This window comes from Pleurodeles waltl, chromosome 11 (assembly GCF_031143425.1).
Source record: "Pleurodeles waltl isolate 20211129_DDA chromosome 11, aPleWal1.hap1.20221129, whole genome shotgun sequence".
Taxonomy (NCBI): domain Eukaryota; kingdom Metazoa; phylum Chordata; class Amphibia; order Caudata; family Salamandridae; genus Pleurodeles; species Pleurodeles waltl.
In genome coordinates, this window is record NC_090450.1 from 335658339 (window position 1) to 335683825 (window position 25487).

At 47.1% G+C, this 25487-nt stretch overlaps 1 protein-coding gene across 3 annotated transcripts in view; it reads right to left on the reverse strand.

Moving 5' to 3' along the window:
- D2HGDH (D-2-hydroxyglutarate dehydrogenase) overlaps positions 1 to 25487 on the reverse strand; it is a 914182-nt gene that overhangs the window by 424657 nt on the left and 464038 nt on the right. The window lies entirely within an intron of this gene.

The window sequence follows — 25487 nt, forward strand, 5'->3', positions numbered from 1 at the left end:
GGTGCTCCCCATTTTGACTGTTGTAATTAAGGCTCCCGTGAGCCTCTGAGCTGACGAGCTCGGGTGAAGCACCTGTGCGCCTTCTTGAGTGGTACTTAAACCTGTGAATACTTTCAAGGCGACATTTCAAGCAATCCCGCCAGCTACACGTTGCTCTTCGCTGATGACGGCCAAATAGCCAGAAACACGTGTCCGAAGATACGGCACTCGCCGCACTAACTTATGGTGAAAAACTTTCAAAACTCTATTCAAATTCGTGCTAATGACTGCATTTACCATGATGCCTTGGGGTCACAAATGCTGGAATGGAAGACAGGGTGCTCCCCATTTTGACTGTTGTAATTAAGGCTCCCGTGAGCCTCTGAGCTGACGAGCTCGGGTGAAGCACCTGTGCGCCTTCTTGAGTGGTACTTAAACCTGTGAATACTTTCAAGGCGACATTTCAAGCAACCCCGCCAGCTACACATTGCTCTTCGCTGATGACGGCCAAATAGCCAGAAACACGTGTCCGAAGATACGGCACTCGCCGCACCAACTTATGGTGAAAAACTTTCAAAACTCTATTCAAATTCGTGCTAATGACTGCATTTACCATGATGCCTTGGGGTCACAAATGCTGGAATGGAAGACAGGGTGCTCCCCATTTTGACTGTTGTAATTAAGGCTCCCGTGAGCCTCTGAGCTGACGAGCTCGGGTGAAGCACCTGTGCGCCTTCTTGAGTGGTACTTAAACCTGTAAATACTTTCAAGGCGACATTTCAAGCAACCCCGCCAGCTACACGTTGCTCTTCGCTGATGACGGCCAAATAGCCAGAAACACGTGTCCGAAGATACGGCACTCGCCGCACCAACTTATGGTGAAAAACTTTCAAAACTCTATTCAAATTCGTGCTAATGACTGCATTTACCATGATGCCTTGGGGTCACAAATGCTGGAATGGAAGACAGGGTGCTCCCCATTTTGACTGTTGTAATTAAGGCTCCCGTGAGCCTCTGAGCTGACGAGCTCGGGTGAAGCACCTGTGCGCCTTCTTGAGTGGTACTTAAACCTGTGAATACTTTCAAGGCGACATTTCAAGCAACCCCGCCAGCTACACGTTGCTCTTCGCTGATGACGGCCAAATAGCCAGAAACACGTGTCCGAAGATACGGCACTCGCCGCACCAACTTATGGTGAAAAACTTTCAAAACTCTATTCAAATTCGTGCTAATGACTGCATTTACCATGATGCCTTGGGGTCACAAATGCTGGAATGGAAGACAGGGTGCTCCCCATTTTGACTGTTGTAATTAAGGCTCCCGTGAGCCTCTGAGCTGACGAGCTCGGGTGAAGCACCTGTGCGCCTTCTTGAGTGGTACTTAAACCTGTGAATACTTTCAAGGCGACATTTCAAGCAACCCCGCCAGCTACACGTTGCTCTTCGCTGATGACGGCCAAATAGCCAGAAACACGTGTCCGAAGATACGGCACTCGCCGCACCAACTTATGGTGAAAAACTTTCAAATCTCTATTCAAATTCGTGCTAATGACTGCATTTACCATGATGCCTTGGGGTCACAAATGCTGGAATGGAAGACAGGGTGCTCCCCATTTTGACTGTTGTAATTAAGGCTCCCGTGAGCCTCTGAGCTGACGAGCTCGGGTGAAGCACCTGTGCGCCTTCTTGAGTGGTACTTAAACCTGTGAATACTTTCAAGGCGACATTTCAAGCAACCCCGCCAGCTACACATTGCTCTTCGCTGATGACGGGCAATTAGCCAGAAACACGTGTCCGAAGATACGGCACTCGCCGCACCAACTTATGGTGAAAAACTTTCAAAACTCTATTCAAATTCGTGCTAATGACTGCATTTACCATGATGCCTTGGGGTCACAAATGCTGGAATGGAAGACAGGGTGCTCCCCATTTTGACTGTTGTAATTAAGGCTCCCGTGAGCCTCTGAGCTGACGAGCTCGGGTGAAGCACCTGTGCGCCTTCTTGAGTGGTACTTAAACCTGTGAATACTTTCAAGGCGACATTTCAAGCAACCCCGCCAGCTACACGTTGCTCTTCGCTGATGACGGCCAAATAGCCAGAAACACGTGTCCGAAGATACGGCACTCGCCGCACCAACTTATGGTGAAAAACTTTCAAATCTCTATTCAAATTCGTGCTAATGACTGCATTTACCATGATGCCTTGGGGTCACAAATGCTGGAATGGAAGACAGGGTGCTCCCCATTTTGACTGTTGTAATTAAGGCTCCCGTGAGCCTCTGAGCTGACGAGCTCGGGTGAAGCACCTGTGCGCCTTCTTGAGTGGTACTTAAACCTGTGAATACTTTCAAGGCGACATTTCAAGCAACCCCGCCAGCTACACATTGCTCTTCGCTGATGACGGCCAAATAGCCAGAAACACGTGTCCGAAGATACGGCACTCGCCGCACCAACTTATGGTGAAAAACTTTCAAAACTCTATTCAAATTCGTGCTAATGACTGCATTTACCATGATGCCTTGGGGTCACAAATGCTGGAATGGAAGACAGGGTGCTCCCCATTTTGACTGTTGTAATTAAGGCTCCCGTGAGCCTCTGAGCTGACGAGCTCGGGTGAAGCACCTGTGCGCCTTCTTGAGTGGTACTTAAACCTGTGAATACTTTCAAGGCGACATTTCAAGCAACCCCGCCAGCTACACATTGCTCTTCGCTGATGACGGCCAAATAGCCAGAAACACGTGTCCGAAGATACGGCACTCGCCGCACCAACTTATGGTGAAAAACTTTCAAAACTCTATTCAAATTCGTGCTAATGACTGCATTTACCATGATGCCTTGGGGTCACAAATGCTGGAATGGAAGACAGGGTGCTCCCCATTTTGACTGTTGTAATTAAGGCTCCCGTGAGCCTCTGAGCTGACGAGCTCGGGTGAAGCACCTGTGCGCCTTCTTGAGTGGTACTTAAACCTGTGAATACTTTCAAGGCGACATTTCAAGCAACCCCGCCAGCTACACGTTGCTCTTCGCTGATGACGGCCAAATAGCCAGAAACACGTGTCCGAAGATACGGCACTCGCCGCACCAACTTATGGTGAAAAACTTTCAAAACTCTATTCAAATTCGTGCTAATGACTGCATTTACCATGATGCCTTGGGGTCACAAATGCTGGAATGGAAGACAGGGTGCTCCCCATTTTGACTGTTGTAATTAAGGCTCCCGTGAGCCTCTGAGCTGACGAGCTCGGGTGAAGCACCTGTGCGCCTTCTTGAGTGGTACTTAAACCTGTGAATACTTTCAAGGCGACATTTCAAGCAACCCCGCCAGCTACACGTTGCTCTTCGCTGATGACGGCCAAATAGCCAGAAACACGTGTCCGAAGATACGGCACTCGCCGCACCAACTTATGGTGAAAAACTTTCAAATCTCTATTCAAATTCGTGCTAATGACTGCATTTACCATGATGCCTTGGGGTCACAAATGCTGGAATGGAAGACAGGGTGCTCCCCATTTTGACTGTTGTAATTAAGGCTCCCGTGAGCCTCTGAGCTGACGAGCTCGGGTGAAGCACCTGTGCGCCTTCTTGAGTGGTACTTAAACCTGTGAATACTTTCAAGGCGACATTTCAAGCAACCCCGCCAGCTACACATTGCTCTTCGCTGATGACGGCCAAATAGCCAGAAACACGTGTCCGAAGATACGGCACTCGCCGCACCAACTTATGGTGAAAAACTTTCAAAACTCTATTCAAATTCGTGCTAATGACTGCATTTACCATGATGCCTTGGGGTCACAAATGCTGGAATGGAAGACAGGGTGCTCCCCATTTTGACTGTTGTAATTAAGGCTCCCGTGAGCCTCTGAGCTGACGAGCTCGGGTGAAGCACCTGTGCGCCTTCTTGAGTGGTACTTAAACCTGTGAATACTTTCAAGGCGACATTTCAAGCAATCCCGCCAGCTACACGTTGCTCTTCGCTGATGACGGCCAAATAGCCAGAAACACGTGTCCGAAGATACGGCACTCGCCGCACTAACTTATGGTGAAAAACTTTCAAAACTCTATTCAAATTCGTGCTAATGACTGCATTTACCATGATGCCTTGGGGTCACAAATGCTGGAATGGAAGACAGGGTGCTCCCCATTTTGACTGTTGTAATTAAGGCTCCCGTGAGCCTCTGAGCTGACGAGCTCGGGTGAAGCACCTGTGCGCCTTCTTGAGTGGTACTTAAACCTGTGAATACTTTCAAGGCGACATTTCAAGCAACCCCGCCAGCTACACATTGCTCTTCGCTGATGACGGCCAAATAGCCAGAAACACGTGTCCGAAGATACGGCACTCGCCGCACCAACTTATGGTGAAAAACTTTCAAAACTCTATTCAAATTCGTGCTAATGACTGCATTTACCATGATGCCTTGGGGTCACAAATGCTGGAATGGAAGACAGGGTGCTCCCCATTTTGACTGTTGTAATTAAGGCTCCCGTGAGCCTCTGAGCTGACGAGCTCGGGTGAAGCACCTGTGCGCCTTCTTGAGTGGTACTTAAACCTGTAAATACTTTCAAGGCGACATTTCAAGCAACCCCGCCAGCTACACGTTGCTCTTCGCTGATGACGGCCAAATAGCCAGAAACACGTGTCCGAAGATACGGCACTCGCCGCACCAACTTATGGTGAAAAACTTTCAAAACTCTATTCAAATTCGTGCTAATGACTGCATTTACCATGATGCCTTGGGGTCACAAATGCTGGAATGGAAGACAGGGTGCTCCCCATTTTGACTGTTGTAATTAAGGCTCCCGTGAGCCTCTGAGCTGACGAGCTCGGGTGAAGCACCTGTGCGCCTTCTTGAGTGGTACTTAAACCTGTGAATACTTTCAAGGCGACATTTCAAGCAACCCCGCCAGCTACACGTTGCTCTTCGCTGATGACGGCCAAATAGCCAGAAACACGTGTCCGAAGATACGGCACTCGCCGCACCAACTTATGGTGAAAAACTTTCAAAACTCTATTCAAATTCGTGCTAATGACTGCATTTACCATGATGCCTTGGGGTCACAAATGCTGGAATGGAAGACAGGGTGCTCCCCATTTTGACTGTTGTAATTAAGGCTCCCGTGAGCCTCTGAGCTGACGAGCTCGGGTGAAGCACCTGTGCGCCTTCTTGAGTGGTACTTAAACCTGTGAATACTTTCAAGGCGACATTTCAAGCAACCCCGCCAGCTACACGTTGCTCTTCGCTGATGACGGCCAAATAGCCAGAAACACGTGTCCGAAGATACGGCACTCGCCGCACCAACTTATGGTGAAAAACTTTCAAATCTCTATTCAAATTCGTGCTAATGACTGCATTTACCATGATGCCTTGGGGTCACAAATGCTGGAATGGAAGACAGGGTGCTCCCCATTTTGACTGTTGTAATTAAGGCTCCCGTGAGCCTCTGAGCTGACGAGCTCGGGTGAAGCACCTGTGCGCCTTCTTGAGTGGTACTTAAACCTGTGAATACTTTCAAGGCGACATTTCAAGCAACCCCGCCAGCTACACATTGCTCTTCGCTGATGACGGGCAATTAGCCAGAAACACGTGTCCGAAGATACGGCACTCGCCGCACCAACTTATGGTGAAAAACTTTCAAAACTCTATTCAAATTCGTGCTAATGACTGCATTTACCATGATGCCTTGGGGTCACAAATGCTGGAATGGAAGACAGGGTGCTCCCCATTTTGACTGTTGTAATTAAGGCTCCCGTGAGCCTCTGAGCTGACGAGCTCGGGTGAAGCACCTGTGCGCCTTCTTGAGTGGTACTTAAACCTGTGAATACTTTCAAGGCGACATTTCAAGCAACCCCGCCAGCTACACGTTGCTCTTCGCTGATGACGGCCAAATAGCCAGAAACACGTGTCCGAAGATACGGCACTCGCCGCACCAACTTATGGTGAAAAACTTTCAAATCTCTATTCAAATTCGTGCTAATGACTGCATTTACCATGATGCCTTGGGGTCACAAATGCTGGAATGGAAGACAGGGTGCTCCCCATTTTGACTGTTGTAATTAAGGCTCCCGTGAGCCTCTGAGCTGACGAGCTCGGGTGAAGCACCTGTGCGCCTTCTTGAGTGGTACTTAAACCTGTGAATACTTTCAAGGCGACATTTCAAGCAACCCCGCCAGCTACACATTGCTCTTCGCTGATGACGGCCAAATAGCCAGAAACACGTGTCCGAAGATACGGCACTCGCCGCACCAACTTATGGTGAAAAACTTTCAAAACTCTATTCAAATTCGTGCTAATGACTGCATTTACCATGATGCCTTGGGGTCACAAATGCTGGAATGGAAGACAGGGTGCTCCCCATTTTGACTGTTGTAATTAAGGCTCCCGTGAGCCTCTGAGCTGACGAGCTCGGGTGAAGCACCTGTGCGCCTTCTTGAGTGGTACTTAAACCTGTGAATACTTTCAAGGCGACATTTCAAGCAACCCCGCCAGCTACACATTGCTCTTCGCTGATGACGGCCAAATAGCCAGAAACACGTGTCCGAAGATACGGCACTCGCCGCACCAACTTATGGTGAAAAACTTTCAAAACTCTATTCAAATTCGTGCTAATGACTGCATTTACCATGATGCCTTGGGGTCACAAATGCTGGAATGGAAGACAGGGTGCTCCCCATTTTGACTGTTGTAATTAAGGCTCCCGTGAGCCTCTGAGCTGACGAGCTCGGGTGAAGCACCTGTGCGCCTTCTTGAGTGGTACTTAAACCTGTGAATACTTTCAAGGCGACATTTCAAGCAACCCCGCCAGCTACACGTTGCTCTTCGCTGATGACGGCCAAATAGCCAGAAACACGTGTCCGAAGATACGGCACTCGCCGCACCAACTTATGGTGAAAAACTTTCAAAACTCTATTCAAATTCGTGCTAATGACTGCATTTACCATGATGCCTTGGGGTCACAAATGCTGGAATGGAAGACAGGGTGCTCCCCATTTTGACTGTTGTAATTAAGGCTCCCGTGAGCCTCTGAGCTGACGAGCTCGGGTGAAGCACCTGTGCGCCTTCTTGAGTGGTACTTAAACCTGTGAATACTTTCAAGGCGACATTTCAAGCAACCCCGCCAGCTACACGTTGCTCTTCGCTGATGACGGCCAAATAGCCAGAAACACGTGTCCGAAGATACGGCACTCGCCGCACCAACTTATGGTGAAAAACTTTCAAAACTCTATTCAAATTCGTGCTAATGACTGCATTTACCATGATGCCTTGGGGTCACAAATGCTGGAATGGAAGACAGGGTGCTCCCCATTTTGACTGTTGTAATTAAGGCTCCCGTGAGCCTCTGAGCTGACGAGCTCGGGTGAAGCACCTGTGCGCCTTCTTGAGTGGTACTTAAACCTGTGAATACTTTCAAGGCGACATTTCAAGCAACCCCGCCAGCTACACGTTGCTCTTCGCTGATGACGGCCAAATAGCCAGAAACACGTGTCCGAAGATACGGCACTCGCCGCACCAACTTATGGTGAAAAACTTTCAAATCTCTATTCAAATTCGTGCTAATGACTGCATTTACCATGATGCCTTGGGGTCACAAATGCTGGAATGGAAGACAGGGTGCTCCCCATTTTGACTGTTGTAATTAAGGCTCCCGTGAGCCTCTGAGCTGACGAGCTCGGGTGAAGCACCTGTGCGCCTTCTTGAGTGGTACTTAAACCTGTGAATACTTTCAAGGCGACATTTCAAGCAACCCCGCCAGCTACACATTGCTCTTCGCTGATGACGGCCAAATAGCCAGAAACACGTGTCCGAAGATACGGCACTCGCCGCACCAACTTATGGTGAAAAACTTTCAAAACTCTATTCAAATTCGTGCTAATGACTGCATTTACCATGATGCCTTGGGGTCACAAATGCTGGAATGGAAGACAGGGTGCTCCCCATTTTGACTGTTGTAATTAAGGCTCCCGTGAGCCTCTGAGCTGACGAGCTCGGGTGAAGCACCTGTGCGCCTTCTTGAGTGGTACTTAAACCTGTGAATACTTTCAAGGCGACATTTCAAGCAACCCCGCCAGCTACACATTGCTCTTCGCTGATGACGGCCAAATAGCCAGAAACACGTGTCCGAAGATACGGCACTCGCCGCACCAACTTATGGTGAAAAACTTTCAAAACTCTATTCAAATTCGTGCTAATGACTGCATTTACCATGATGCCTTGGGGTCACAAATGCTGGAATGGAAGACAGGGTGCTCCCCATTTTGACTGTTGTAATTAAGGCTCCCGTGAGCCTCTGAGCTGACGAGCTCGGGTGAAGCACCTGTGCGCCTTCTTGAGTGGTACTTAAACCTGTGAATACTTTCCAGGCGACATTTCAAGCAACCCCGCCAGCTACACGTTGCTCTTCGCTGATGACGGCCAAATAGCCAGAAACACGTGTCCGAAGATACGGCACTCGCCGCACTAACTTATGGTGAAAAACTTTCAAAACTCTATTCAAATTCGTGCTAATGACTGCATTTACCATGATGCCTTGGGGTCACAAATGCTGGAATGGAAGACAGGGTGCTCCCCATTTTGACTGTTGTAATTAAGGCTCCCGTGAGCCTCTGAGCTGACGAGCTCGGGTGAAGCACCTGTGCGCCTTCTTGAGTGGTACTTAAACCTGTGAATACTTTCAAGGCGACATTTCAAGCAACCCCGCCAGCTACACGTTGCTCTTCGCTGATGACGGCCAAACAGCCAGAAACACGTGTCCGAAGATACGGCACTCGCCGTACCAACTTATGGTGAAAAACTTTCAAAACACTATTCAAATTCGTGCTAATGACTACATTTACCATGATGCCTTGGGGTCACAAATGCTGGAATGGAAGACAGGGTGCTCCCCATTTTGACTGTTGTAATTAAGGCTCCCGTGAGCCTCTGAGCTGACGAGCTCGGGTGAAGCAACTGTGCGCCTTCTTGAGTGGTACTTAAACCTGTGAATACTTTCAAGGCGACATTTCAAGCAACCCCGCCAGCTACACGTTGCTCTTCGCTGATGACGGCCAAATAGCCAGAAACACGTGTCCGAAGATACGGCACTCGCCGCACCAACTTATGGTGAAAAACTTTCAAAACTCTATTCAAATTCGTGCTAATGACTGCATTTACCATGATGCCTTGGGGTCACAAATTCTGGAATGGAAGACAGGGTGCTCCCCATTTTGACTGTTGTAATTAAGGCTCCCGTGAGCCTGAGCTGACGAGCTCGGGTGAAGCACCTGTGCGCCTTCTTGAGTGGTACTTAAACCTGTGAATACTTTCAAGGCGACATTTCAAGCAACCCCGCCAGCTACACGTTGCTCTTCGCTGATGACGGCCAAATAGCCAGAAACACGTGTCCGAAGATACGGCACTCGCTGCACCAACTTATGGTGAAAAACTTTCAAAACTCTAGTCAAATTCGTGCTAATGACTGCATTTACCTCGATGCCTTGGGGTCACAAATGCTGGAATGGAAGACAGGGTGCTCCCCATTTTGACTGTTGTAATTAAGGCTCCCGTGAGCCTCTGAGCTGACGAGCTCGGGTGAAGCACCTGTGCACCTTCTTGAGTGGTACTTAAACCTGTGAATACTTTCAAGGCGACATTTCAAGCAACCCCGCCAGCTACACGTTGCTCTTCGCTGATGACGGCCAAATAGCCAGAAACACGTGTCTGAAGATACGGCACTCGCCGCACCAACTTATGGTGAAAAACTTTCAAAACTCTATTCAAATTCGTGCTAATGACTGCATTTACCATGATGCCTTGGGGTCACAAATGCTGGAATGGAAGACAGGGTGCTCCCCATTTTGACACCTGTCTCTTTTGTTTTAGCTAGGTTAATTTAGCCCTAGATGCTTTTCCAAATTATTTGTGTCTTTTCTTTTTGCCCGCATGTGTTAGCCTGCTCTCACACATGCTTTTCCTAATTTGATTAGAAGTAGGGAGAACCTATGTCTCAATCCCTGTAATCTGAATTTGTCCATTTGAGTTGACTAATGTCTTTTTTTAATACTGGTTTGAAACATGTTTCTGATTTACAAGTGATTGCTTTATTAGTATGTGTTATACTTCTTGAATGCTTAATAGTATTAATGTAGAGCAGATTAAACGTGTTTCGTAGATTTGGTCAGCCTATGGTGTTCATTTATCTTTATAATTTGATCTTGCACACAGTTTATGTTATTTTGGCTCTGTGGTTATAATAAAGCTTTGAAACATTTCACAGATTGGAGTTTTTCTTCCACTGTCATATTGGTCATGGTAACTAAATTGTTGATCGACATGTGGATGTACATTTTGGTATATGGTTCATCACACTCTACTGGTTCAAAAGGTTTGTCGACCTCAGTGAAGTGTTCTAGTCCTGCAAAGGATGAAAACGCACTCACAGATCCAAACTTCAAAATGTATTACTTTGCCCACTTTGCTCAATATACTGCCAGATTTAAATTAAGGCATTACTTGGAGTGTCATTATGATTATGAGGTAATTCATACAATGCTCAAAGAAGAAAAGATAAGAGACCCCCGTGATTAACAAAATAACCCAAGTAAGATATAAGTGGTTTATAAAGAAGAAAGCACAGTTTTTCAAACATTTTGCCATTCCATGCTTTAAAGTAACAACTCACCTACAGGCTCTTGACTTTAAAAATCAACAAGAGATCACCAGTCATATGATTATTAGTTGGAATCAGTCTGGATATTTAGAAATTAGATTTTATTTGTGCCAGTTAATGGGAAACTTGGCCAGAAACATAGGGCACAATTGGAATTGAAAACAAAAGCTTTTGTGATGGTCATATCATGTGATAAACATTTCTCTTAAGGCTATTAAACCGCAAGTGGTTTTAGAACAGAATGAGCTTGAGGTAAATTAGGATGAAAAAGATATGTTGCAAACAAATTAGTTCGGGAGCACAATTTTTAGCACAGATTAAGTAAACGGATTAAAGAAAATTTCAAAGTGGGCTAAACAAAAGAATATACAGGCTGAAAAGTCCAGTCTCAACATCCCTTATGGGCCACCCCCATTCTTCCGGCACCCTCCTCCTCCTCCTCACGTGCCCTGAGTTGCGTTCCATTGTCCCCATATCTTGTCCCATTTCGCTGGACAGCCCCTACTTTTGTAGACTACTCTTTCGGACCCACAGCATCAGTCTATATCTGTCACCCAATCTGCCCCCCTTGGTTGATGGGGAGCTCCCTATGCCCTGGCCATATTCCTCTTAGCCACTCCCACTGCCAACCTCAGCCATACAAATAGGGTTTTTTCCCACACAGTTTCCCCTGGAATCAATAAGAACAACCACCTAGGTTCTATCGTGACCGGGCCTCCCACGACCCTTGACATCTCATCCACCCCTTCCCTCCAAAATATCTGTATTTATGGGCAGGACCATAGTATGTGATAGAATGTCCCCGGCATCGCACACCCTCTCACACAGAGATCTGACTGGGTGTGCCCCATTTGCTTTAACTACACCCTGGAGTGACAGGACCTGTATCCGAAGATGCACCAATCTATAACGGGTCCGAATTGTGATTTCTCCAGCGCTTTTCAAGACGTCAGCCCATTCATCCTCATCCATGGACTCACAGTTCCATGCTACTCACAGTTGCTCATTTGGAATGGGGGAGTTGTTGGACAGTTTCCTATAAATTATTGAGATTGCCTGTTCCGGCAGCGGTTCTGTGAGGATCGTGTGCTCAAGCAGCGTCTTGTCTTTGATTATGTATGTGCCTACGAAGCGTATGACGCAGTCGCAAGTATCTATATCTTTCTACATGCTGTCAGGCAAACTCAGCCTGTAGTATCATAGCATTGTTCCTCCACACATCTCCCAGGTGTTCTATCCCAATCAATGCCTTTCTAGAGAACCCCTGCAGCGCACTCACTTCCTTCAGGAAGTCACCTGTCCAAAGTGGGGCACGAGCAGACAGCACCTCCCTCTCCCCCAGGCAGTGATTTGCCTCTTTCCATTCTTGCACCACAGTCAGGGTGTGAGTTGGTAAGTCCCGGGCCCCGCTAGTTGTACAGGACTTTCTCATAGCCTAAGGTGCCCATCGCTGCCCTATCGACCCTGTAGGCTGGCTCTGCCGGTCCTGTGAAGGCCTATCCATTGATCACCACCAGCTGGGTCGCCCAGAAGTACATCCAGGCATCAGGGATTGACAGTCCTCCATCATAACCCCCCTTTGAAGCTTTCTCAGAGCTATACGGGGGACCCCCCCATAACAGAGATCTAAGGGTCTGATAGATTTTCTCAAAGACCCACTTAGGGATCACCACCGGGGTGTTCTGAAACACGTATAGAAGCCAGGGCAGTGTCATCATCCTGTATAGAGCTGCCCTGCCCATTAGTGTCAATGGTAGTTGTCGCCAGTGTTCTACATCTCTCTCTAGCTTTTCCTCTTGTGGGGTCAAGTTTGCTCTGAGGAATTCTTGCGGGTCCCTGGTAATGTATATCCCCAGGTATTTGAAGCCATCGGGTACCACAGGAATGTCTGTGCAGGGAGGCAGAGGAGGTGTCCTCCCGCCAAGGGGTACAGCAGTTATTTGTCCCAGTTAATACTGTACCCAGAGTTTTCATTGAAGAGGCATAAGATTTGTAGTAGCCTGTCTATGGAGCGAATCAGATCTGTGACGTATAGTAATATGTCATCCGCGTATTGAGAGATGCGCTCCTCCCACCCACTCCCACCGGGACTCCCCGGACCAGTGGGTCCTGCCAGATCCAGGCTGCAAGCGGTTCTAGTGCCAATGCAAACAGCATAGGGGAAAGCAGGCATGCCTCGTGCCCCTCTGCAGTTCAAAAGTGCGGGAAGTTACCGAATTTACTCTCACCCTCGCCAATGGTTTCTGGTAGAGCAGCCTAACCCAGGCGCAAAACTGCAGGCCCAATCCCTGTCTGTGGAGGGTGGCAAACATGTATCCCCTTTCCAGACTGCCAAATGCTTTCCTGGCATCTAGGGCCAACAAGCCTGCTCGGATGTCCGACAGTGACTGTGTCATGTGGAGCACTCCGTACAGTCTATGAATGTTAAGCTGGATACTTCTACAGGGCATAAAACACGATTGATCGGGATGTACTATGGAGGATATCACCGTTTGCAGCTGGGTGGCCAGCACCTTGGCGAGTACCTTCGCCTCCACGTTCAGTAGGGATATGGGCCTATAAAACGCGCATTGTGTTGTCGGCTTCCCTTCCTTAGGAATGACCACTATAGTTGCTATCCTCTGATCTTCCGACAGTTGCAGCGTATTTAATGTCTCATGGTACATTTTTGTTGGATGTGGGCCCACCCTGCTTTTCAGCCCCTTGTAGAGCTCCTGGGAGCCCATTCAGGCCTGCTGCCTTTCCCGCCTGTAGGGCTCCAAATGTCTGTCCGATCTCCTCAGCCATCAGCTCCCCCACCAGTGACTCCCTTTCTACCTCTGTGAGGGACACCCGTGCCATGTCTTTGAGCAAGTCGTCACAGTGGTCATCTATCATAAGGGTCTTTGTGGAGTATAGCTTCTAATAATAGCAGGCAAAAGCCTCAGCTATTTCTGGGCCCGACCGTCTGGACCCTCCCGACTCGTCCACTATCTCACATACCCCCTTTTGTTTTTGGTCTCTGTTGTCTAGCCGCACTAGCAGTTTGCTTGCCCTATCCCCAATATCATATAATCTTCTCTGTGTCACCTGGGCATATTTCTTGACCTCATCCTCCAGCCAGCTAACGTGATTCAGATTGCTTCGCTATTAATCGTCGGCAGAGCTCTTCTGACCTGTTCCCAGGCAGCTGAGCCTCTAGCGCTCCTACTTCCCTCTCCAGTGCTTCTATTTGTAACTTGTTCACCTTTTTCTTACCCCCTATCAGCGCCTGGGCCTGTCCATGGAGGACCGCCTTAAATGCCTCCCATAATACACATCTGGAGGACACCAACCCATTGTTTTCTTTAAAGTAGAGGTCCGTCCCTTCCCGTAGCCGTTCCACAATTGCCGGGTCCCCCAAGTACCATGTATCTATGCTGGGTTTGGTGGCATAGTCACGTTTCTGTCCCTTTAGAATTACAAAAACAAAGAGGGGGAAGGAGGTTGTGGGGCTGGGTCTGTCCTCCTTATAGCCTATATAACATTACAAAAGAGGCCCAGCTAAATAAACCACCACAGGATGGGCAGGAAAAAGGATTTTCCTGTTAGAAAAACCCTCACCCACCAGGGTTACCCCTTAGTGGCGTGCTTTATCATTGGGTTACTTACTGTTCCGCTATGGAGGGGGGCGTGCTGCGATCTACGGGATACATGGGAGCACTGATGTAGTCTTGTCAATGTGAATCACAGGAGGGACAAGAGTGGTGGGGTCTTGGGTGAGTTAAAAATACCTGTCTCCTAGTAATTCCAATGATTTAATAGATCTCTTGGAGGCGGTATGATTAAAAAGGGGCTGCGGAAGTGGGGGATGTAATATACCTGACTTCCTAGTCTACATGCTTCAGAGTCTTACCCCTAGACTCCTCTTCAGGACCAAGGTGGACTCCCTGGTGCCACTCCTTGTTTGACTAGCTCTAATGAAAGCATAAATAATACATGCTCTATGATATGGTGCAATTCACCTTACTAATGTAGTGTCATAAGATGATACCAATTGTTTATGGTGTCCGTCATTGATACTCGGTAGTATTTGGACTCTTATTTCATAGCTCCTCCGGGGGGGGTGGGGTGCTTGTAGTCACACTTTTGTCAAAGCAACACTCCTGCTCTTTACCTAATGCTCACCTCCATGGGGTCTGAATCTTTAGTATTATCATTACTGGCGAGTGATCAGAGATTCCTCGCTCCCTATGCCGGGCCTCAACAAAGTGATCTATGTGTCGGCTGTGGGTGTATATGTGGTCTATCCTGGAAAAACCAACATGGGGGGCAGAGTAGTATGTATATGCCCTCTCATGTGGGTGTAGTGCCCTCTAAATGTTCACCAGTCCCACCGCTTCTACAAACGATTTCAGCGGTCCTCCTTCACTGGGGGTAGGGGATCTAGTCTGTCTGTCGGCCTCTGTGTCTGACACCACATTCATGCCCCCCCCGCCCCCATGATGAGGATCCCAGCTGGCGGCTCCAGCATCTGGGTCCCACGTTCCAGCAGCATCACCCTGTGTAGGCACGGTGGGATGTATACTGAGCATACATTTAGCATGAGCTCCTCACACTGTCCTGTGATCGTGGCGAATCGGCCCATGGGATCCGCCCAGGAGCGTACTAGTGTGAATGGAAGTGTCTTTCTAAGCAGAATGCCCACCCCCTGCATCCGAAGAGTATCACGCTTGTGCCACCACGGTTTAGGGCCTTGCATTTGTTCCTTCTAAGGTGGGTTTCCTGCAATAAGACTACATCTGGTGCCGTTCGCCTGAGGGGTTGTAGAACTATTGTGCTCTTAATTTTACTCCCCAGCCCATTTACATTCCAGGACAAGATGCTCAGTTCATTATACAAACCACAAGCCATTGTATATAGTTGGGTTAATCACTATATCATGCTCTCCCCAGCCATTGGCTCTCGGCCTCTGAGTTTGGGTGCCCCCTAGGAGCCCAGTCTCCCCGATCTCAGCTTTTGTCTGCACGTTTTGAGCAGTTTAACTTGTTGGCTGCCCCAGTTGAACTTTCCTCCCCCCAAATAACCCACCATCCCTCCCTGCTGCCCTGCCCCGCGGGAGCCCCCAACACCCTGCTTCACAACTTTGCAGAGTGCCTGTCACCCCAAAACCTTCAAACCAATTTGTGGGTGTGGTAGGCAAACCATAGCAGACAGTCAGCAAATAGTCTCAGGCTCTTATCTGACCCTGTTCGTTCATTGCTGTAAAACCAATCTGGCGGCAGGGTTCGCCTTTTGGTTTTGCCCTGAGGTCCCGGGCCGTTGCCCCGACTCCTGCCTCAGGCTCAACCCAACTCTCCTCCTGTTGCTTGGCTCAAGTCTAGACCCCCCCGGTCTGATTCTACCTCCAGGCCGGGCATGGATCGGTCCCCTAGTCCTTCCCGTGCATTCGGTCTGCCATGGTGTTCTGTAACAGACCCGGGCAGGACTTGTTGCGGCATGTCTCAGAGCCCCTTTCTCTTGCAATCTCTCTTGCCGCTCACAGGCCCCAGGGCTGTGCCGTTCCATCTTGCACCAGCCCTCCAGCCAGTCCCATGTTTCCTCCGGAGACTGGAAGAACCAGGACCTGCCATCTTGCATTTGCATCTGTAGTTTAGCTGGGAAGATCATCATATGTTTTATGACCTTGGCCGGAATGGCCCATTTGATCCCCTCGAAGTGGCGTCTCTGCCTCTGGACCTGAAGGGTGAAGTACAGAAGGAAACGTATCAAGTTATTTTCCCTTTTCAGACTGCCCCTCTCTCTGGCAGTCTGAAGAATTGCGTTGTGGTTTCTGAAGTTGAACACTCAAGCAATTATTGTTTGGGGGGTGCCCGCCAGAGGTGGTCATGCTGGCACTTTATGCCCTCTTTCGACTGTGAAGTAGTTAGACAAGCGTTTGGGACCCAATTTGTTCAGGATAAGGTCTTCTACGAACAGCTCTGTACAGTGCCCTTCTGCCCCTTCCGGAACTCCAGTGATCCTGATGTTTTTGTGATGGGCCTTACCCTCTTGGTCCTCCAGCTTTGCCTCCATCTCAGCCTGCTTCTTTGTCAGGTCTGATATTTGCTTTTCTAGTAGTTTGTTAACGGCCTGGAGCCCGCTAATCTGACCTTCTGCCGTGGTGACCTTGTCTGTAACCTTGCAAAGGTCTGCGCGCAATAAGTTAACATCCAGTGTCACTGCATCGATTTTCAACTCGATGTTGTTCCTTAGCGCTTGTATGGCATCCATAATTTCCCGTAGCGAAGGGTCCCCACTCCCTGGGCTTCCCCCCACAGGATCTGGTGCCTTCCGCACCGATCCACCTGTCACCAGCTGGACTGTGTACTTGTCCAAACTATTTGTTTGTGTTGTTTGTGGCCCTCGTTTGTGCTCCATTTTGTCAGGCACCTTGCTGGGGTGCTCCCTTGGTCCCTTTGCAGTGACTTGCTTCGCTGGTCGACATAGGTCAGGTCCCCCAAGGCCCCCCAGAGTGCTGACTCTGCCTCCCTTCTTTCAAGCCACCTCTCGGCCCTGCCACGGCTTCTCCTGATGCCCCTGGCCCAGTGCGATTGTACACAGTGGTCTAGTTTCTGCCCCCGGGTCTCAGGTTGTCTCCAATGGGGTGCTTACTGTTGGGATCACTGTCTTTCTTCACTGCAGGTCCTTCCATTCATAGGGGCGCATTCCTGTCCCTACTGTCGCTGGTGTCACGAGCTTCATCCCCATGGGCGTCTCCTATTCTCACGGAGGGCTATCGTGCCTCTGTAACATTCGTGCGTCTCTACGTTCCCTCTCGGCAGCCCTCAGGTTGGGCGACTTATCTCACAGTTCTCTCTCTCCGTTGGTCTCCCCTCTGCTTCCGTCACCCACCGGTCGCTTTGATTACTCAGGCCCACCAGGGGTGTGACTCCAGTTCGCCTGCTCGTCCTGCTCCCTTGGTGCTCTCTGTGCCCTACAGCGCTTCTTTGTGTGTGCCGCAGTTGCACCTGCCATGCGGAGGCATCGGGCCGTGTCCCACCGCTTCTGACCCCTCCTACATCTAGGACACCCCCTCCAGTGCCCACTTGGCTTTCTCTAATGGTGCTCCTTATCGGGGGGACCATGCAACTCAGAGGCTCCGTTCCCGGCCTTGTGTGTTGTTTCCGCCTGCCATTTTTTATTTCTCCCAGCCGCACGTTGCTCAGTCTTCCCGGCCCAGTATCGCCATCTGTTGTGTCTCGTTTCTCCTGGTTTGTGGCCTCAGGGGACCCCCGACTATTCTTTCCCCCGCCTCTGGTCTGGATTGATGAGATGGATTTTAACAGGCCCTTAAGGCGCCGCTACGGAGAAGCTCAAATATGCGGCCATCTTGCCTGGCGCCTAACCACGCTGACACCTCCTTTTAATAAATAGCCAAAAAAAAAAGGGATCTACCCAATTACCTGCACTATACCTGGGTAAAGTTTGAACTCAATACAAAAATGAAAAGAAGTAGGGAAAAATACACTTTTTTGTGTCAGAAAATGAAACTATAAATCAATCATTGAACCTGCAATTTAATTACATGAGGTTAATTCATTGCATTCAAATCAAAAATAGGAATAGCCTCTGAGTTACACAAAACAAACATTATACATACATCATACATACATTTCCAAACAGTGTGGTTATCACCAATATTGTAACACGCAGAACGCCACAGAATCAGAAACTTACTTCGATACACAGGAAGACCACTCAAGTGAAGCTTTGAACTCAGACTAGAACGGCGTGGTTTTCCGTGCAGGCAAGAAACGCTTAACATATTGATGCGTTCAAGCAGACCCATGACGTAATGCTTGGCAGAAATGAAGGAAGAAATAGATGTTTTCGGTCAAGTATGACTAAAAACAACTGAATACAGTTACCTTTCTCTCCGCTAGTCATGATGAGGCCCGTACTTATGTGGGCCGAAATGCGTCGACCTTTTGTATGTAAGAGAGGTTGCCAGGAAGTTATACATGCCTTATAAGGATTATTGGACACATCTTTCTTTAAATATGGATGAAAGTAAAGAGGATATAAAGATGTGTTAGATGTTGCAACCATCTCTTTGCTGTGGATTTAGGACAAAAATATTGGTGATAACCACACCGTTTGGAAATAATGAGGAGAGGATTGATTGACTACATGTTTTATGGAATTTATTTTTTGTTTGTTTATAATCTAATGTACGTATAATGTTTGTTTTGTATAATTTAGAGGCTATTCTTATTTTTGGTTTGAATGTAATGAATTAACCGCATGTAATTAAATTTCAGGTTCAATGATTGATTTATAGCTTCATTTTCTGACACTACGAAATGTATTTTTCCCTACTTCTTACCATTTTTGTATTGAGTTCAAACCTCCTTTTAATAAAGCACAGGAAAAAGCAAAAAAGTTTATAGTTAAAAAAGTAGTTAAAATATTTTTAAGATAAATAAAAAGAAATGTAGATCAATTTCAAATATTTATTTTAAGTGACGAACAACATTTTTAAAAATGCTGCAGACTTTCAACTTAATTCTGAATTAAATATTTAATGACTTTAAATACATTAAAAAAAATGTTTTTAAAGGCATATTTATAAATGAAGTTCCCAATTAAAGTAAAAGGTTTATACCTAATTGCTATATATTAAAAATTATTAAAAGTTATATAAATATTCAATTTAAATTATTTTTTTGAATAAAGTTTTTTTTTTTTATTAAAAACAGGTTATTAAAATATTCTAAAATAAAAAATAAAAAAAATGATATATATATATATATATTTTTTTTTTTTCCCCCCACTGGAGAAAACAAAGATTACAGGGACGTTATAGTTAAGTTCTGAATTTCCTCACACAAAAACATAGAAATTCAGAAGTTATAGTTATGTTAACTCAAGTAACTATAACTCACGCCCTAAAGTAACTGTAACTTGCGCCCTCACAATATAAAGATTTCTCATCAATAATTTTATTGGAAATGTTACAGTAATACCAACAATGATGCCACAGAAAGTGTCATCAATGATGTAATATGTGGAGTAATGAGCGATGCGTGGCAAAGGTAATTCCTCCACATATTACATTATTGATGAGGAAACTGTGCATTGCAGGGCGAGAGTTATAGTTACTTGAGTCCTTTAGAAAGTCCTTTACCAGTGGTGCCAAGAATTTGTCTACATGACATGTCAGATAAATCAGTAACAAACTGCGTACAGAGTGAAACTGACATTGAAATCTCACACAAACTGTGGAAGAAAGATTAATTTAATTGAAACTTCGAGACCCAGAATGCACGGCAAAGGAACAACTGTGATTGATGGAACTGCCCGATTGAAGAACGTTCCAATAAGTTAAATATAGCCAGCGCTTCGAGCTTAAAATCCGTATGAAATCCAATGTTAAGCGCTCACACAAGATTAGATTTGTTACACAATTGGTTTCTTTCTTTTCACTTTTTTTGTCAGTAAATGACACAGGGGAGATCTATTAAAATCAAAAACGGGGATCAAAGAGAGAGAAAATGTCGTTGTCTAACTGAATGGAAAAGGGCAGCTTGCATATTTATAAACTGGTGAACGTGGAACCAAGAATGTTCCTGTGATAAAGGTCGTTAGACGGAAAAAAACGTTGGTTACAATACCACCGAGAGTGCGTTTCAAGTGTTTTTCTTCATTTTGGTGAAGGGAAAGAAATGGGAAGTAAAAAAAATTCTAGCATTCGCGTTAAGAATTTTTCAATTCTATTAAGGACACGGAGGCGAGGATTATGCTTCTCTTTCCATGCTTTATTTTTAACAGCAGCCAATGAAAGTCATGGAAAAACTACAAATCCCAACACTTGTAATGTCACGTGATGACCATAGAGGAGGAAGCCTATAAAGTGTTGCCTCACACCCAGCCACTCCTCTTTCTTTGTCCAAACTCGCAACAGATAAGTCAAAGTCTTAACTAGAAACTTGAAAACGAAGTCCTGAAAAAACAGAAGAACTGGAAGCCAACTTGACTGGAATTTGAACGATACCAGAATGGGCCGAAACTACTTCTCGTCATTTCCTAGGAAAAAAAGGAAAATTCAGGCCATAAAAACAGAATACCATAAAGTGATACTTATATCTACTACTAAACAGGGTGGGTTAGCACTGAAATACAGTAATTTGTACATGAACTTCAAGAAATAATATGCACCACAATAAAACATATACAACAGTGTGGCGGGATAATCCTCGCCTCCGAGTCCTTAATAGAATTGAAAAATTCTTAACGCGAATGCCAGAATTTTTTTTATTCTGTCAGGACCGGAGGCTCAGATTATGCTTGTTCAAAGCTGATTCACCACCACTGATGCAATATACACAATAGGTTTACAATAGAAGGTTTTAAAAGTCGAAGACCAGTCTGCTGTCCTTAAAATGTCCTCTAAACAAGAACCCAAAGCCAAAGACTTTGGAGCCATGGCTCCTCTGGAAGAATGAGCACCAAATCTAGAAATATCAATGCCTGCTTCATTCAGCAACCATCGCATCCATCTTGCGAGGGTGGCTGAAGAAACAGGATGATAAGTCTTAACTAAAGAAATGAGTAATTGACCCCCATATCAGAACGAAACTCTTCTGTACTCACCTCGTAAGCTCTAAGGCACTGCACCACACATAGTTTGGGGTTGTCCACAAAACAGGGATAAGACACTTTCTTCAAATTGCATTTAGTTCTACGCGAAAAATAGAAAATGAAACCCCTTCCGGGGAAAACACTCTCCCTCTTACAGGAAATTAAACTCACTATGTTGTTATGTTTAGCTGACAGCTGTTTCCTAGACAAAAAACTATTAGAAGACCAAAATTCTAAAAAACGAAGGACAATAGTCACATCCCAAAGGGAAGAAAAACGATGACGGGGGGGATTGGCCAATCTGATACCCCTCATTAGCTTACAAACAAAGGAGATTCCCCAATGGGAACCCTCCACTGGGAAAATGCCCTGCCGAAATAGCCGACTGATAATTATTGATAGAGCGATAAGCTAGACCTGATGCCGCTAAAGAGGATCGGAAATGAAGGACCAGACAGCAATCTGCTGAAGAAGGATCCGCACTCCTAGAACTACACCAAGCACTCCATCACTTCCAAGTCGAAGTGTAACCCTTGTGAGTGCTGGAGGACATGAACCTGCAAATAATTCGGAAGCCTCTTGCGAACGTCCTGGGATGCTCTATCTTTCCCTGAAAGACGCCAAGCCATCAGGGATAGTTGACCCAACAAGATTAATGGATGTAAAAGACCCAGAGGGTCCTGGAGAAGAATCTCCCGAAAGGGAAGAAGGAGCGGAAGATTGCAACTCAACTCCATTGCCAACGGGATCCATGCCTGCGAACTCCAAAGAGTAGTCACCAGGACCAAGTCTGCTTGCTGCCGTCTGATCTGAGCCAAAACCCTGGGAAACATGATGAAAGGGGAAAAAATTTAGCTCCGTTCCTGAGACCAGTTCTGAAGAAAAGGCATCCGACTACGATGCTTCCGGACCTGGTCTCCAACTGAAAAACGTTTGATTTGCCGGTTAAGGCGAGACGCAAAAAGGTCTATTGAAAAAGGAGGACCTCACAGAGCAGAAATAACTCTGAAGATTCCGAAATGTAACCTCCAATCGATGAAGCCTCTCTGGAGTCGAGAGTACCAGACTGCCATCCAATTGCTGGTCCCAGGAAGGTATTCCGCAACGACTGAAATCCTGTGGTGAAGGCAAAAATGCCAAAACCCCTTGGCTATCTCCGCTAAGATGCGAGAACGAGTTCCCCCAACTTGCTGACACATCTCACCGCCGAGATATTGTCCATGCGAAGTGGAACACAACAGTTCGCCCTGGCGGGAGAGAGATCCTGATAGCGAATGAGCCGGCTAGGAGTTACCAACAATTGATGTGTAGGTACAACTACGTGCTGGACCATCTGCCCCCCGTGGACACTGATCCGCACCGGGCTCCCCAGCCGCAACGACTGGTGTCGGACTCTATCACTACATCTGGGAGAGAACAGAATGGCTCTGCCCTTCCAGGCTTCCATATGCCCTAACCACCAATTCATCTCTGCACGAGACTCCTGAGAGGAAAAACTGATCCGCATAACAGATCTTTCTGAAGATGAGGTATCTTCAAGCGTTGAAGGGCTCGGTAATGTAAAGGACCCGGAAATATCGCCTGAATTGAAGAAGAAAGCAGGCCCACCAGGCGGGCAATCCCCCTCAATGATAGTCTGTTTGGGTAATAGAGACCTCAACTCTCTCTTGACCGAATTAATCTTCCCGGGGGAAAGAATCAATAGAGACTGTATCGAGTCTAACTGGAAAAACCAGAAAAAACTACCCCTTGAGATGGGACCAGAATGGATTTCTGGGCATTGATAATAAAGCCCAGACTCTGAAATAGAAAACACTGAGCATTCCAGATGAGACAGCAGAAGGTCTCGATCCTGTGCCATGATCAGAATGTCGTCTAGATAAATTATAAACTGGATCCCATGGGAGCGAAGGAACTCCACGACCGGACTCATTACCTTTGAGAAACACCAGGGGGCGGAAGACAGACCAAAGGGGGGAACTTTGTATTCAAAATACTCGGTCTCTCAATGGAACTGGAGAAATCTCCGAAGAGGAGGAAAAATAAGAATGGTCAGATAAGTGTCCTTTAGATCTAGGCGGGCCAACCAGTCTCCCTCTTGGCGAACATCCCTCAGTGAATGGATGCCCTCCATTTGAAATGACGATATAGCAAAAAACTGTTGAAGTCTTTTAAGTATAGCACCAGACTGGAACCGCCACCTATCTTGTCCACTAGCAACACTGGACTGACAACACCTGAAGGGTGACGAAGAACCCTGACAATGGCGCCCTTCTTACTAGAACTGAAATTTCTTGTTCTTGAGGGGAAAAATATATTGGCCTGGGAAGGCCCTGTTGAGACGGGGACTCGTAAATTTCTAGCCTGAACCCCCACGCGGTCTCTAAGACCCACGCATCCAAAGAAATCAGACGCCAAGTATCTAGCAAAACTCTGCGTTTTGCCCCCCAACAGTACATCTGAACTTACATTCAAGTCCACCTGTGCCTCCCGACTCCTGAGAGAAAGATTGAAGACCTTTGGATAAATGTAGCGAGGTCTGCCCATGGGGACTGGCTTCATCAACACCAAAAAGCGGCGTTCAGAAGATATGGCGCAAAAGGCATTGCCCAAGAAGCAAAAGCTCTCTGAGCCCAACCTACTAGAATGTCCGGGTTGATAGGCTCACCCGACTCCTTGGCCTGAAAGGCCAACTCTAAAATCTTAAAGGACCGGAAACTGTCAAAATGTTATCCTGGCATCCGCGCCAGGCAGAGTAGGATCTAATACGGGGGTCTTGGTAGCCTTGGAGGTCTTTTGTGATCCCGCATTACAGTCATGCTCCCTGGCCATATTTCTTATAAGGGTTTCAAAGTCCGCAGCATGCAGGTTAGTATTCAGCTTAGAAGCCTGCATGCTCGTTGAAAGGGAAGATTCCCCAATGGGTTGGGCGCCAGATGGGGCTACCCAGCCCTGATCCCCAAAACTCAAAATGTGGTATTTGATGAGTTGCATGGCTTGAGCTAAAGCCTGATTAATCGAGTGACGCACTTGACGAGAGCATATACCAACCTTGGTCAAAAGAACCAGCCGGTTCAACCAGATAATACAAATCCACGGCTTGGTCTTCGTAGCCAGCCATATTGTTGAAACAGCAGAAGGGCTCCAAAGGAGCAGAAATAACAATTGGAGAAAGCAGGGCAGAAGCATACATCAATTAGAGTGTGGAGGGAGCTGCCCTGTGAGGAGTTTAATATATTCTTGCAAACAGGCCCAGCCTGAATAATAATTTATTTCAACCCCCGTGTACAAGCACTGGGGTGTAGGTGGGGAGCTGAGCCGGTGAAACTGAGGTAAAATAACAGAGGCAGAGCCTTTTTTTAGTTGATACTGTTCAAAAGAACAAGAAATTGCCCAAAAGGGCTTAAAAGTTAATTATGTTGAGCTCCAGCCAGAGCTTACAGTCAGAGACCCCGTGGGGCAAAGATAACAATCAACTCGGCCCAGAGTAGTTAGCAGGCCCCCTGGGGCAAAGCAAACAACTCGCTGCAGAGCACGAGTGAAACCTGTAATTATGTGGCCTCCTGGGGCAGAAGATAAAAATCAACTCGGCCCAGCTCAGGAAGCCTGGGGCTCGAGTAGTTAGCAGGCCCCCCGGGAGCAAAACAAACAGCTAGCTGCAGAGTGCGAGTGAAAACCTGTAAATATGTGGCCTCCTGGGGCAGAAGATAAAAATCAACTCGGCCCGGCTCAGGAAGCCTCTGGGCTCAGTCAGCAGCCCCGCGGGGCAAAGCAAACAACTCGCTGAAGAGCGCGATATGTGGCCTCCCGGGGGCGAATAAACAACTAGCGAATACTTCAAAATGAAGCTCCGGAGTGGAACGTGCAGAAGGGCTGCACGGCTCCGGATAACGCGCTCAGGCCGAGCGCGCGCCATAAAATATATATAATAAAATAAATAAATACAACACCGGCTGTAAGAGGATTGCGCAAACGCGCGAGTCCTCGCTCCCCTGCTCCCACTCCACAAATAGTAAAGCGATCCAAACGGACGCTTTAAAGGGAGGGAATACCGCTCCCAAACACAATTAAAAGTACATACAATTTATCAGTAGAGAAGGGAAAAACGACTTAACTGGCTGCGAAGCAGCAAAGAAAGAGGAGTGGCTGGGTGTGAGGCAACAATTTATAGGCTTCCTCCTCTATGGTCATCACTGACATTACAAGTGTTGGGATTTGTAGTTTTTGTTTTTCCATGACTTTCATTGGCTGCTGTTAAAAATAAAGCATGGAAAGAGAAGCATAATC